Below are 15,556 nucleotides of genomic sequence, written 5' to 3'. Positions count from 1 at the left end.
AAACTATATATATATGTTTGCATACTTTTTAACTTGACAGGTAAACATGCTGAGGGAGCTCACATTAACTCCTTTGATCTGTTTTCTTGCTTAGCTGAAAGCCGACTACTTCCATTCTGAACATCATGCTTTCAGATGACTGGCTTTGGAAATCCCCTGTTCTGGGCATATAGCTATTGACTTGACATTTCTCCCCTGACTGCCAAAAGCACCTTACATTCAATATATGTAAGATTAAACTCATAATCTTATCCCCAAACTAGGTCTTCTTCCAGGCCCTTCATCTGAGTGATGGCGCCTTCATCTATGCATGTGGATAAGCCTGGACCCTAGAGCCCATTCTTGACACTTCCTCTCCCTCATCTGCCATATGCAATTCATCTCAGAATTTCAGCTCCGGAACATCCCCTGAATCCACCCACTTCTCTCCATCTCTAATACTCTCAACCCTAGTCAAAGCCACTTTTGTTTCTGAGCTAGACCATGACTGTAGCCTCCTGACTGGTCGCTCTGCATTCTTTCCTGATGCTCTAAGTCTCCTACTGATGAAGGAGGCATGTTCTGTTTGCCAGATTGTCTAGATATAGTTTCTAACCATGGTACACATCAAATCACCAAACAACCTTGCTAAAATGCAGCATCCGCCTGTGGAAATTCTAATGCATTATGTTTTGAATGGGATTCCAGAATCTGTAGCAAGTACCTTAAAGTGATTCTGACGCAGCTAGTCTATGAATTAGACTACAGCTCACCATTTGGGGGTCATTGGCTGCAGCTCACCAGCACCATACTTGGCCCATTTAGAAAGAGTCAAATATGTTTCCTCCACGAATCAAGGGATGAGGACTAATCTGACAAATATTCCTTGAGTCCCCAGGCTGTTCAGGCACTAGGGATACAGTAGTGAATAAAACAGGCAAAAATCCCTGTCTTTGATGTAGAGACAGACTTGTGATTGTCAAAGGGGAAAGAGAGGGAGAAGGGTTGGATTAGGAGTTTGGGACTAGCAGATGCAAACTAGTGTATATAGAATGGATAAACAACAAGGTCCTACTGTATAGCACAGGGAACTATATTCAATATCCTGTAATAAACCATAATGGAAAAGAATATATATATACATATGTATGTATAACTGAATCACTTTGTAAACCAGAAACTAACACAACATTTCAATTTTTAAAATCCCTGTCTTCATGGAGCTTATGTTCTTGTAGTAGGAGACAAACAAAACAAAAAAATAAGATAAACAACAAGGTCCTACTGCATAGCACAGGGAAATATACTCAATATCCTGTCATAAACCATAATGGAAAAGAATGTACATATATATATATATATATATATATATATATCTGAATCACTTTGCTTTATGCTAGAAATTATCACAACATTGTGAATCAATTATATTTTGATAAAATAAATTAAAAATAAAAAATAAATTAATTAAACATATAGAAAGTTAGATGGCAATAAGTGCTCTGGAAAAAATAAAGCAAGTTGAAGGATGGGGGGATAGAATTGTGGAGGGAGGGGCAGGTCACCATTCAGAATAGGATGGTCAGGGAAGTCCTCCCTGAGAAAGTGGCAGTCGAGTAAAGACTTGAAGGAGAAGAGGAGAGGAGAGTAAGCCATTCAGATAATTGCAGGAAGCTCTTTCCTAGATGAACTCTAGAAGGAGCAAGCAAATTTTGCTTTTCCAGCATTCTCCAGAAGAAAGATATTCTCTGCAGATCCCGTGTTCACACTCTTGGTCCTCAACTCCAGACTGGAGAAGATATTCCCAATAAAATGCGGTATTTCTCACCTCTGTGTCATTGCTCAAGTGTTCCCTCTGCCTGGAAACCTGCTCAGGACCCCTCAGCTTTGAAGCTTCACTAACTCAGCCCTTTATGCTCCACCATATCTGTACATACTTCTACCACAGCAACGAAGATACAGTATTGTTTTTTCTGGTTTATATTCTTGCCTACACCCCCTTCCTAGACCAGACTTCAGGCTGTTTGTTATTATCTATTGTAGTATCCTTAGTGCATAGCAAAGCATTGGTCCAGAGGCGATTCTTAGAAAGTGTTAAGTTCAGAAAAGAAAGAGAGAAGGAGGGAGGAAGGGAAGAGGATGGAAGGAAAGAAGGAAGACCCAACTTCATGTTAAATGCGGGGATAGGTATTACACAGTGGTCAGCAAACCAGGACTCCTACCAACCAGTCCTATGGAGAGCAACACCCTCATTCTTCTACCATCCTTCAGTAGTCTCTCTGGAATTGCCTTCAGGTGCAGGTGAGTGATCAGAAGACATGGTAATAATAATAATAGCTGTCACCTGCCAGAGGTATGCTATGTGCCAGGCTCCACACTAAATCCTTTACACGCATTACTGTATCACCTCGTTTAATCCTCACAACAGCTCTAGGAGGTAGATACAGTTACCATCCCTATTTCACAAGTAAGGCGGCCAGTGTCTTGCCCAAGGTGAGTGATGGAGTCAATACTCACATCTAGGGAGTGTGACACTAGAGCCCATCTGTTTCATTTCTGTTTCTGAGTCAACTAAGCAATAACTTCAAGGGGACCCAAGTTCTGGGTTGGGAAGCTGGGGAGCGCAGGTGAAAAAGAGAGGAGGAAGGATGGTCTGGGCCAGAAGAGAGTCCTGCTGTTAGAGAGAGAGGGTAGGTAGGTGGAGCAGGTGGAAGTCCAGGGCTTCAGAACCCCAGAGCGCTCTCGGGAGCTGAGAGGCTCTTCCATGAAGCTCTACCCAGAACAGAGGAAATGAGGCTGAGAATCCTCTGAGGGAATTGGGGGAGGGCAGGTGGACTTGAAAGTGGATTGAGCAGGGATCCAAAATTCAGGAGGCCACAAATGGACCTGGGGGTCTTGGACCTCCAGGGAAGGTCATCAAGGCTGCCCACTGGCCGGGGTTCCCCATTACACAGTTCCAGGGGCATCATTCATACTGGGCTGGAAGAGGAGTTTTCTCCACTGCATCGATACACTAAAAGGAAGTATATTTGATCCCTGTGTCCACAGGACTCTCTCACCCATTCCACAGGGTCTCCCCAGCAGCTCTGTCCTCCTCTACCCTACTCTCATCGCACATACCCCCTACCCCCAAGAAAACCTCCTTCCACTGGACCTCTCTGCTACCTGAAAAACAAAATTTAACTCTGAGGAAATTGAGGCACAGGGCCCTGGGTTAAGGGAGAAAACAACACGGAAGAGGTAAAAGGGAGAGAGGTGAGGGGTCCAGCTTGAGCCCAGGCAGGGCCTCTGCTTCTGGAAGCTCTGGAGAAACTTGACACCAAGGCCAGGTCCGGAGCCAGGGCGGGGGAGGGAGTAAACCATCCTCCCGGAGCAGGAAGTGAGGGAGAGAGAGAGTGAGCTGGAGAAGCTCTGTTTTCTTTGGCCTCTGCCAGCCCGGAGAGGGAGAGGGAGAAAGGCCAGAGGGAGGAGGATGGGGCTGGAGGAAAGATCTGTCTTTGTGTCCTACCCTCTCCCAGGAGGCGGAGGCTGGAGGTGGGGAAGGGTAGGATGGAGGGCACCCAGGCCAGGCCAGGGTTTCTCCCCGTCTGCTCCCTGTGAGATGTGCAAGGGAACTGGGGCCATAGGACCCTGGGATCAGAGGCCCTTCAGATCCCAGTGGGTGTGCTGAGAGTGGGAGGGCTGGAGGCGGGGAGACAGAGTGTTAGTGTGTCGGAGGGATGGGACTGGCCCAAAAGCACAACCAGAACACTGGCCCTGCCTTCTCTCCAGCCTTGACCTCCTAGGGCTCCCCCCAAAAGGCCTTGATCTTGTGCATTGCTCTTTCCACCAAACAGAGGCTGAGGGGTGGGGGTCATCCTGGGAAAAGCTCCAGGCTTAGGCAGGCTGGGGTACCCCCTCAGAAGGCAGACTCGCAGAGTCCTAGTGTGACTCCTGAGTGCATGGTGGGATGTAGACAGAGGTAGCCATTCTGCTCCCAACAGAAAGGCCTCCTCAAGGGCAACTCCATCCCTAACTGTAATTCTCCCAGGGCCTTCCTTCCTAAATGTCATCCAAACCTCAAACTCGGTGCTAACACCCAGACCTCCCAGGAACCCCAAAGCAGTCTCAACCCAAACACTATTCAAAACTGCTGAATTTAACCCCATATCTTAATCCTCATCCGAAACCTTACTGTAGCCCCAACTCCAGACTCTCATCCTGATCGTTGTAAATCATAAGCCTGGCCCAGAGGTGTCTGTGGTGGGGTGGGAATTACCAAACAGAGTTAACATGCGTGGAGCATTTATGAGGTGTTAGGCACTGTAACCGGTTTTTTCTATTTCTTGTTTCGTTTAATTAATACCAACCCGACGCCTTAGGCATTACTATTACTACCTTTTTTATTTTTTTTTTTTTGCGGTAATGCGGGCTTCTCACTGTTGTGGCCTCTCCCGTTGCGGAGCACAGGCTCCGGACGCGCAGGCTCAGCGGCCATGGCTCACGGGCCCAGCCGCTCCGCGGCATGTGGGATCTTCCCGGACCGGGGCACGAACCCGCGTCCCCTGCATTGGCAGGTGGACTCTCAACCACTGCGCTACCAGGGAAGCCCTATTACTACTGTTTTTACAGATAAGAAAACCAAGGCTCAGAAAGATTAGGCTAGTTACTCAGGTGAAGTACGACCAACCCTGGATGTGATTGGAGTCACTGCTCCCATCAGGATTATCTCACAGGGGAAGTATGGGACCTCAACTGGTGTATCTTCTGTCCGCATGAGGAAGGTTATGGCCGTTCTAGAAGCCAAACCAACTCCCATCAGGTGAGATACAGATGAGGGTGTCTGCTCGGCTACTGAGTGAAAGTGGGCTGTGAGGTCGCAGAGCCTGGAAACCCACTGCAGAGTGACAAAAGGTTCATAGCATAGGTGGGAAGATTTGATCCAGGAAAGCAACCCCAGACCTGTTAACTCCCAGCTCTACAGAACCACTGAGACCCTCCACCACGGCCCTCATGCCACCACTGTGGGGTGCTCTTCCGAATCAGCCAGCTGTAACTTGGGCTCAGCTAATATTCTGATTCATCCTGAGGAGTGTGCCAGGCAAAATGCCACTCTAAATCACAAGGTCCTTCCAGAACACAGTAGGGGGGACCCTGGATCAGGACAGGTATGATGGCCCTCTAAGCACAGAGGATGATCCCTGTCTCACACACACACACACACACACACACACACACACACACACACTTACAGATGGGCTCGTTCATACTCTCACACACTCTCCCATTCAGGACCTCTCCGGTTTCTTTTCTCTTCCCCGAACTTTATGTCTTCTCTAGTCCAGTGAGGGGAGCCAATAGGGGGTCTACCTCCCTCATCCTACAGGACCTCACTCAGGTAGACACTGGCCTGCAGGGTTCCCAGGACATCAGCAGGTCTGGGCCAGACCAGAGGGTAGGAATTGGCTCTCTGGAGTCCTCTATCCCCTTCTGGGTCAGGCTTTTTGTCTGGGTTTTCATGGCCAGGGTGTCTGTCCCACCATGAAGGACCACAGCAAGAAATGCTCTGTGTGTCCCACCCCCATCCCCACCACTCTCCAGCAGTCTTGAGAAGGTGACCCAGCCGGGGAACTCTAGCCACCAAAAAGCCAGCTGGGAGACCCAGCCTGTGGCCCAAGGTGCTCTGGCTTAAAAGCCAGACGTCCTCTCCTGGATACTCCTGGCCTGTAAGCACGGAACATCTTGACCACACAACCCTTGCCCCTAGTGTTGCACGTTGACATTACCTGGAGCCTTTCCACACCAGTCCAGGGATCCCTGAGACAGCCCAGGAGGCCCCCCAAAGCACCTGCACCCAGTCCCATCTTGTTTTCCCTCCCTCCCCACATTCATCTCCCACTCAAATGCAGCATGCATGGTCTTTCTCTTCTGACACCACCCCCAGTGTCATTTGGGAACCATAACTCAGACTCAGTAAGAATCATAAGTATAATTAGCTCCTGGAGGAGAGGGGCCAGTGGCATAGGCAGAGTCAGACTGGGGGAGGGTGGGAGCCTGGGGAGGGAGGTGTGAGGCTCTGGTGCGATTCCTCCCCAGCTGTCTCTGCCTGGAATCAAAGAGCCAGGAATCCATGACTGCAGAGAGGTGGGAGCCGCTGCCCCTGACCGAAGCCCATCAGAACAGCTCTTCTGGGCCTGGTGACATGGAGTCCTCCCCAGCCCTCCCCCGGAAACTGACAGCTCCTGGGGCTGGGAATCCACCAGGCACAGATCCCCTCCAGATTCCACAGATGCAGATAAAAGTCAGAATAGAAAGAACCAGCTCTGAGAGGGGCGGATACAGATGTGGCCATCAGAGCCCCAGATGTGGCTCAGCCATGGCTGCTGCCAGGACTGCTGTGGCTATGAACAGGAATGCAGACCCAGATGGGAATGGGGATGGGGGCCAGAGGAGGGGACAATGCACAGAGTTGCTCCAGGAGGGTTGCAGCTCTGAGAAGGAGAGAGGTCTAGTGGCTGACTTTGCAGAAAGATTCAGCCCGGTCCCGGGGCCAATAGATTCTTGCAGATGAATCCTCCACTCTCATCCACCCCAAGCCTGCTACCCTCATTCTACACTCCCCTCCTATTCCTGACGCCCTTCTCCTACCTCCGCCTCTAGCCGCAGGATCAGCTTCACTGATGGTGACCCTGGGGTCCTCCTTGGGTACCTCCTGCCGCAGAGGGGAGGGCAGCAATGCTGCCTCTGCGTCTGTCTCTGGGAAATGGAGGGACATGTCAGTGTCAGCCCGGCAGGTCAGCCTCTGTCCTAAGCCCCGCTAATACCCAGCATTCCAGGTGCCATAAAGACGAAGGGGCCCACGGCCCTGCTCATGAACACCGCCAGCGATAAAGCTCCCTATGCCATCACTCACGAGGCCCATTTACTTCCCACTTGATTTTGAACGTTCATCTCAAGAGACGTTCGCAAATCGCTAACAGCAGGAAGGTTGCAGAATATAATCGGTGCCTTCTAGGCCTTGCCCCTCTGACAGAGCACCTCCAGGGAGCCGCCTGCCAGTGAGTGGAAGAATCAGGAGGCCGCAGGCAGCCAGCAGAGGCTACGTGGGAAGGGGCCGGGGAGTTCCACTTTGCCCAGCCCCCGCCTTTGGGTGAGCTTGGCCTGTACCCCAGCCAGGCCCCATCCAGGTCCTGTTTGCCAAAATAAGGAGACCAGCCCACGCTCAGCTATTCTGGGAGGATTAGCTATCTCAACACAGAACATCTCTCCTAGGCAGGAAGTTTTCTTTAAATAGACCCTCACATTGCAGGATGGGCCATCGCCTTTGGTCAAGCCTTGGGGGAGGGGAGGGGAAGGAAGAAAGCTGTCACTGTCCTCTCTTAAGGAGCCAGAGCGGCAGCTCCGGAATGGCCGGGTCCCCCCACCCCGGCACTTCTCTGGCATCCCGTTCATCTGCAGCTTTGGGATCCACTGGCCTCTGAGTGGAAATTTTAGGACTGGGTCCCTCAGCATCACTCTGTCCCTTCGATGATCTCCAGGGATAGCCTAGTGCGTTTACCACAGAAGCAAAATCTCTTTTAGAAAAATTCACCCCCTTCTTCCAGTCTCCTCGAAAGAGCCAGACTAATACTTCCTAAGTACCTACTGTGTGCCTCACAGGCTTGAACGCATCTAATTTCATCTTGACAACTCTGCAAGTGTAGAAACAACACCATCCTCTTAAACATGAGGGAACAGCCTCAGAGAGGAAGAAATAATTCACCTGAGGTCACACAGCTACTAGACAATGGGGCAGGGGCAGGACTCGAACTCAGGTCTGAGTCCCCGACCTGCGCTTTCTCTTCCATGTCACACTCCACCTGAGAAGGCAGGAGGCTGGACCCTGAGTGGGCAGAGGAAAGAGACAGAGAGGCTCACACAGCACCTCCCTCACAGTCACGCTCCAGCTGCGACTCACCTGGCCGCCTTCCTGACGCGTAAGCATCCGGCTTCACACCTGGACTCACAAATCGTCCCACAGCCCAGCAAGCTGCGGGGTAGCCATCGCTTCCCCTTCCTTCACCAGAGGGGAGTAAATGGCTTTTAGAGTTCCACCTGGAATTTAGAGATTGGTAAGGATTGTCAGTGTCAAATGGGTTTAAGTCAAGGCAGACTCCAGGGAAGAGAGGGGCCTGTGGCCCGTTCACAAAGAAGTGAAATTCTTTGTGCAGAAAGGAGGGAGAAGAAAGCCCCAGAACAGTGAAGGGATGGATCAAAGTTTGGAGAACTGGGCCCATCACGGCGGGGAGGGAGTGGGAGCGCCAGGAATGACACACACTCCGTGGGGCTCAGTGGCCATCTGCAGTTCTCCCATCCAGAGCCCCGAATCCCCAGATCCCCGCGGGGGCCGCAGCAGCCCTCCTCACGCGGTCTACTCCGCATTCCTCACATTCTTTACGCTCAATTAAGGAGAAATAATCAGGGGAGTAAGCAAGGCCGCAGCAGGGCGGCCATGCCCCATACCGGCGTCATCACGTGTGCGGAAACAGCCCGCCTCGGTCAAGCCAAACCGGAGCTGGGACCCAGGGGCCTTCGGGGGAATGAGGAAGACAAGTGATGAGGACAAAGGTGTCTCTCTGTGCCGCACAGAGACAAAGGAGGGTGAAGGAAGTGGGAAGGGAGTGGAAGCAGGAAAGAAAAGGAGACAGAAGGCCAGGTCAGAGCAGAGGGGAGGTGTGCAGCTGGAAGACCTCAGCCATCCTTTTCTTAACCGTGTCATTGCTTTACCACAATCACAACATTGTGGCAACATCACCATCCTTCACCATCATCAGATGCCCTTTGAGACGGTCCTGGATGCATAGACGGTTGTTGCCTTCACCAGTTAGTGGCATGTCATAAGAATAGTACCTCCCTGTGACCTTTAAAACTTTCTGCCCATAGTCTGCAGGGGACGCCATTCTTGACCCCAGTGGAATCTGCGCGTCTTTTCCTCCACTTGGACCCAACAGGCCTGGTCAGTCAAGCAAAATCGTACTTCCACAAGCCTCTATCCGAGGGCTGCCTCCACCCCACTCCCAAGCCCCACTCCCACAAAAGCACCCCCCCCCCGACATCCCCAGCAGACCCAGAGTCTCCTCTGGGTTCCTCCTTCGCTGGTACATGGAACCAGGACAGATCTTATGCTGTTTTGTAATTTTAGGCATGTTTGTCTACATCCCCACTGGAATGAATAACAACTAAACGAATGATCATTATTATTTATCGAGCGTGTTCTATGCGCCACGCACTGTGTTTGCACCTGATAGAGCACGTCATCTAATCCTTTTAACGTCCCTAGAGGTCGTTATTATTATTAGCCCCCATTTGCCCGTGAGGAAGTTGAGACTTAGAAAGGTTAAGTAACTTGTCCAAAGTGATCCAGCTAGTAAATCAAGGAGGAGGAACTTGAACACAGGATTGTAAAATGCCCAGACCCATGATGTTTATCTAACGCTGAGATGTTTGAGCACAGGGTCTGTATTTAGCCTTGTTCAGCACTATATGGCGAAGAATAGGTGCTCAGTGTAGGATGGAGGGATGGAGGGATGGAGGGATGGATAATGTGGGCTTTACAGAGTTTCAGCAGTGGAACTAGACCAAGAGCTCTCTTCCCACCTCCCTTATCAATGGATCGAATTTGTGAGATGATTTGCTAGACCGAAGACCCACTACGCTCTTTATTGGGTCTACTGTTAGGACACACTCTGTGGGCACTTTGGAGCTTCAGTCTATGACCATATCCATGCTCAGTCTGTGGCCACTTTGGGGTCTCAATCTGTGGTCAGAGGTAGGAGCCAGCTTATAATCAGGGTGGGAATCAGCGTGGGCCCAGCGTACGGGATCAGTCTGTGGCCAAGCTGACTTGCAGCTGAGTAGAGAACGGGACAGTCTCGAGCCAGAGCACCTCGCTCCTGAGCACTTAGAGGTGGATGACACGTGTGAGAGTAACCGGGAGTGTGGGATCGTCCAGGCCAGAGTGCCCTGGGAACGGGGGTAAGAGGGTGCAGCCACTCGGCGAGCGCCATGCTGTGAGTCCCACATACGTGTGAGCGTGTGGTGTGGCACGTGTGTGTGCTCTGTGTGTGTGGCGGGGCGACAGGGGCTGGGGAAGCTGGGAGAGACAAGCACACACCTGTAATAACATTGGCTTCAGACGCTAGGAGAGAAGAAATTCCCCCAACTGTTTTATCAGAACCCGAGTTACCAAATTACGTTGTTGTTTTAAATTTGAGCTTCTCTGCCTGCAAACGGGGGTGGGGGGTGGGGGAAAGGGGTTGGGGATCTCAGGTTCACGAGCTTAATGCTTGGCTGGGCCTGAAGCTCCACTTCCCCACCCAGCCCCGGCTCCCAGAGCTCCCAGGCCCTGTGAACAAAAGTCTTCTCTCTTGGGGCTTTGAAGTGGAAACACTAACTGCTCCCTTTAATTAGAAAGAAACCCCCTATTGTTCCTGCTTTATTACTGATGGATGAAGATTGGGGGGGGGGTTGGATTCTGAAGAGCAGCAGTGGGGTAGGGGAGGAGGGAAGGGGGCACGAAATCTCTGTTTAAAATAGAGAATCTCCACACTGTCTCCATGCATCACACCAGATCTCTTTGCCCATTCAATCAACCACGATTTTACAGGACATCCAGACTTTGATTAGATGTTATAGGAAAGATAGAGGACAGGGTCTCGGCCCTCAGAGAGTTTATAATCAAGGTAAGGGAGGCAGGGCAGGGGGACAAGAAATGAAAGATAATTGACACTAAATCAGTACTGCCAATATAAGCCAGAAGAATTTAGGATACATAGAGCAGGGAGATAGTCCCATAAGATAACCTCCTAAGAAAATTCAGGGGCAGGGGGTGGGTGGGAACCAGGGACTTGCTGCAGACTGGAGAGAATTGACAGAGAGTCTAGGAGAGGGTATTCCCACTCCAGGCAGGGTAAATGGTCTGTGCAAAGGCAGAGAGGTAGGAATGGGCACCTCGTCTTTGGGGGACTGTAAGCAAATGGGTCTGGTTGTAGAGGAGGGTGCAATGCAAGGAACTGCAAGAAATCAAGTTGCATAGTGCAGGTGTAGCAGAGGAGTGGAAGACTTTGAGAGCACATAGAGGACAATGGCCTTGATGAGATAACTGGGGAGCTATTGGCTCTTCTTGAGCAGGGGAGTGACCTGATAAATGGTGGCCGTTGGGGAGATGAAGCTGATAGCCCTGTGCAGCAAGGCACGGAGGGGAGACAGAGGAAGGGCGGGGAGACCCATTGAGGAGCTCCTGGGGAAACCCAGGAAATGATGGCTTAGACTAAGGTGACGTCAGTGGGACCAGGAAAGAAAAGGTGAGTCGGGGATGGATTTCAAAGGAAGAAATAAGAAATAAGATGTGCTGACAGAATAGATATCCGGGGATAAAAGGGTGGGAAGAGTTAAAGATACTTCCAAAACCTCTGGTCTGGGAGACTAGGTAGTACTGGAGGGGGAAAGAGGGTAGAAGCCCTCTAGGGGAAGTGAGGGACCAGAGAAGTAAATAAGCAAGGCCCCCAAAAGCTTTATTCTCCCTTCCAGATGCCAAAGATGCCCTGAACTCAGTACTCAGAGGATAGCAACTCCAGGGCAGGAAAACTTTGTTCCCTGTGACAGGGAAGGCCATTAATGAAAACAACAACATTTGTATAATCTTTTTTTCATGCACTTCAAAGTGATTCACACCTGTGCCTCATTTGACCCTCAAAAGAACCACAGCAGGTATCACTATCCCCATCTTGCAGATGAAAAAACTGAGTCCCAGAAAGGCTGAATAACTTACTCTAAGTTACCCACCTAGTTAAGGGCAGAGCTGGGTGCTGAAGCCTTCTGCCTTCCAGCTCAGAACGCCTCCCAATGCCTGTTGGCAGCCCAGGGGAAGGGAGGGGACTGGAGCTGTATGTGCCCTGCGTCACTGGGGGCAAGGACGCTGAGGGTCAGAGAGAGGGTCCACACCGGACTTCAACCGCACCTCCAGCCTGCTCGTCACACTCACATCGGGCGTAAGTCGGGAGCCCAGAGTTGGAAACGCCAAGTCTAATCAGACCTCACAAGCCCACAGATGGTTTGAATCAACGTGCTACCTTGATAGGAATAATGAAGAATCCTGAAGACAGTCTTATGCCAGCTCCATCCATCTGGACAGAGAACCTCATCTTCCACAAGAATTATGCCATCCAGGGTCCCAGTGCCCTCCAAGCTGGGCAAATCCCTCATGGGAAAGTCCCCAGGTCCCACATCACACCTGCTCCCCAGCCGGCCCCCCCCCCGCAGCAGAACCTTCCACAGATTTTCCAAAATCTCTGGCCTCAGGTTCTGATTTGACAAACTCTGACTTCCTAGGCCTTTCTTGAGGCTGCAAATGGTTCCTAGGGAGGAATGGGGGACCATGGGTTACACAGCCAGGGAAAGGGCTGTGAGGCAACATCATGAGGTGGGTGGGCCCGGACCCAGACAAATGCAGAACCAGACAAACGTCCCACCCACTTCCTGGCAGAATGAGTAGCCCCGGTTTCATTGTTTCATTCATTCGACATGACAAGTATCGTCAGGACACTTCCTTTGATGGGACAACTGACCCAGGGCACCCAAATCTCATGAAGCAGAGGGTTAGTCAATCCATGAGGTCACAGAGTCCCAGGACCAGAACCAGACCTATGGTTTAGCATAACCTTGCCTCTAACTGGGGTAGCCCTTTGGAGCCAGGCCCTCAGAATGGCAGCAGTGGCCCTTCCATAGGGAAAGCTTAGGCGTGGGATCTTCACTGTCCCCACACACAGGAGGCCCTGTGGTCAGGGACCAGCTTTAATGAAAATTTGGCCCTGCCCCACCCCCTTGCCTAGCAAAGTTTAATCTGAAGTTTAAAAAACAATGAAGTTAATTTTTAAAAACCTTTCATTGAGTTCCATGAGACCCCTATTAATTTTATTGTTTCAATAAAGCATTTATTTAATTGTCTCCAGAAGGGCCCTGTTAAATGCACAGATGTAACCTGAGTCAGAAGGAAGGGAGCTGGGAGCCTTTTTCTCACCCTGTCCCGTTAGCACATTAGCAGGATTCTGTTATTGGATTAGCTGATTGTCACCTTAAAAGTCACAATGTAGAGCCCTGAGGGAGAGACACAAGGCAGGTAAATTCCTGGGAAGCAGTTCGGGTCACAGTTTCCGGAAGCAGGAAGCCAGGCTCATGATAAGGAGACTGGGTTTGGTTAAGACAGAAGGAGAGGATTTCTTTCTGCTGATGAGGAAACATTTGTTACTTAGCCTCTGGCAAGAGGCAAATACCCCTGAAAAAAAAATCAGAGGACAAGCACATTACAAGAGATATGGTGTCCAAACCACAGGAGGGGAAGGGCTCAGCTTGAGCCCTCTGGAAGCTCGCTGGAATGTCAAGTTCAATCAATCCACAATTATTTAGTACTGAGTACCTGCTAGATGCTGCCACTACTTGGCGACTCGAGCAAACAGCAGTGCACAAAACACAGACCCTGATCTCATGGTGCTTACAGTCTAATGAGGGGAGAGACAGACAACAAAAAAGTAAAAATATAACAGACATATCAAGATAATTTCAGATGACAAATGCTCTGCAGACAGAACAGAGTAATGTGGTAGAGAGTGGGCAGAGGAGGCCTGTCTGATGAGATGACATTTGAGCCAAGACTTGAATATACAGAGAAGGAGCCACAGGAGGGAAGAGCTTTCCCTCCTGAGAAGAGCTTTCCAGGCAGAGGGAACAGCAAGTGCAAAGGTCCTAGGGCCACATTTTGGGAGGAGCATTATCAAACAACTAAGTAACCAGGCGAGCATGATCTGGGAGAGGCCCAGGAGACCCTCTTACACAAAGAAGATTTCAAGAAATACCTCAGGACAGAGACTCATCGTTCATGTTTGTGTCCCTGGTTATTTGCCTGATGTCTAACACAGAGTAGGCGACCAATAAACGTAGAATTGAAAGGGGGGAAAGGAATGAGAGGAAGGGGGAGATTGAACATCTAGAGGGTGCTTCATTTAGTCAGATTACTTTTTAATTCAACAGCCAATTAAAAGAGAAAGAAGAGGGGGGAAAAAAAGGCTCAGTTTATATGCTAGGTCATTTGTTATCAAGCTAAAGGAGGCTCAGGGAAGGAAGGCATGGGGATTATACTTCTAGGTCCATCTAGGAGACTAAAGTGTAGTTGAAGAAACAGTAATAGTAATCAGTCCTTGGGCTTCCCTGGTGGCGCAGTGGTTGAGAGTCCGCCTGCCGATGCAGGGGACACGGGTTTGTGCCCCGGTCTGGGAGGATCCCACATGCTGTGGAGCGGCTGGGCCTGTGAGCCATGGCCGCTGAGCCTGCGCATCCGGAGCATGTGCTCCGCAACGGGAGAGGCCACAACAGTGAGAGGCCCGCATACCGCAAAAAAAAAAAAAAAAGTAATCAGTCCTAAAATTATTATAGGCCCTGCTTTGGAGCTTACAAAATGCTTTTGCATACATTTACTGTTTCTAACAGCCATGTGCAATAAAAAAATAACAATATTAATCAATATTTAACTAATTGCCTATAGACTGTGGCACCATGCTAGGTGATGGGGATATGCCAGAAGAGAAATATAACAAGGCCCTGCTTTCACGGAGTATACAGTCCAGAGTAGACCGATTTCAATCGAATGACACAAGTGAGAGAAATGGCAACTGCGATGAGTGTTGCAATAGACAGGTACACAGGGTACAAGAATCCATCCTGGGGGTGGTCAGGGAAAGCTTCTTTGAGCAGGTGTCTTAAGACCTGAGCTCTAAGGATGAGTGGAGTAACTCGGCAAAGAGGGGAGATAAGAGTGTTCTGAGCAGAGGGCACCGTAAATGGGGATAGAGAGCAAGGTGCAAATGAGGAGCAGGGGAGGGTAAACGGGCCTCAGCAGAGACAGGCAGGAAGGGCACAGGGCAGGCGAAAGTGGGAGAGGTGGGCAAGGCTATAGCATGTGGGGCCTCAGAAAACATGAAAGAAGGTTTGTCTTTGGCCTATAGGAAACTAGAAGCCAATGACAGTTTTAAGTTATCTTCAGATATTTGAAGAGCTGTCCTGAGGAAGACAGTTTAGATTTACTACGATCAAATAATGTCTTGGCTACCTATAAGAAAGTGAGTTTGTCCATCATGGGGCTGGGGGTTGGGGTGACTGGGCTGTCCCAATGTCAGGGAAGAGTCGTACTTTAGTCAGGAGATGGTCAGGATCAGTGACTCCAACTTTTTCACCATCAAGGATTCCTTTTATCCATCCTGCTACCCCACAAACCCCAGATTTTTTAAAGAGTCTGCCTACCAGAGTACATTTCCATAACATAATTTCTCCCCCAATTTTTCTTAATAAAAAACCAGTGTCACTCATCAGCACAAGAGACCCAAGGCATGACATAATTCTGGCCACAAGCAAAGAAAGTCAATGTTTCCCTTGACTGGGCAAACTTACCATGAAATATTTCCTATAGGTTTTCTGGAATATTGACAATAGCTCCCCCTTCCCCAATACGTTTACAGACTCCTGAAGACCTTTGGCGTCCAGGCTGAGAACTACTATTTGATGATCATAC

Source organism: Delphinus delphis, chromosome 12 (assembly GCF_949987515.2).
Source record: "Delphinus delphis chromosome 12, mDelDel1.2, whole genome shotgun sequence".
Lineage (NCBI taxonomy): Eukaryota > Metazoa > Chordata > Mammalia > Artiodactyla > Delphinidae > Delphinus > Delphinus delphis.
The sequence above is the reverse complement of the archived record's forward strand: the minus strand, read 5'-3'. Positions refer to the sequence as shown.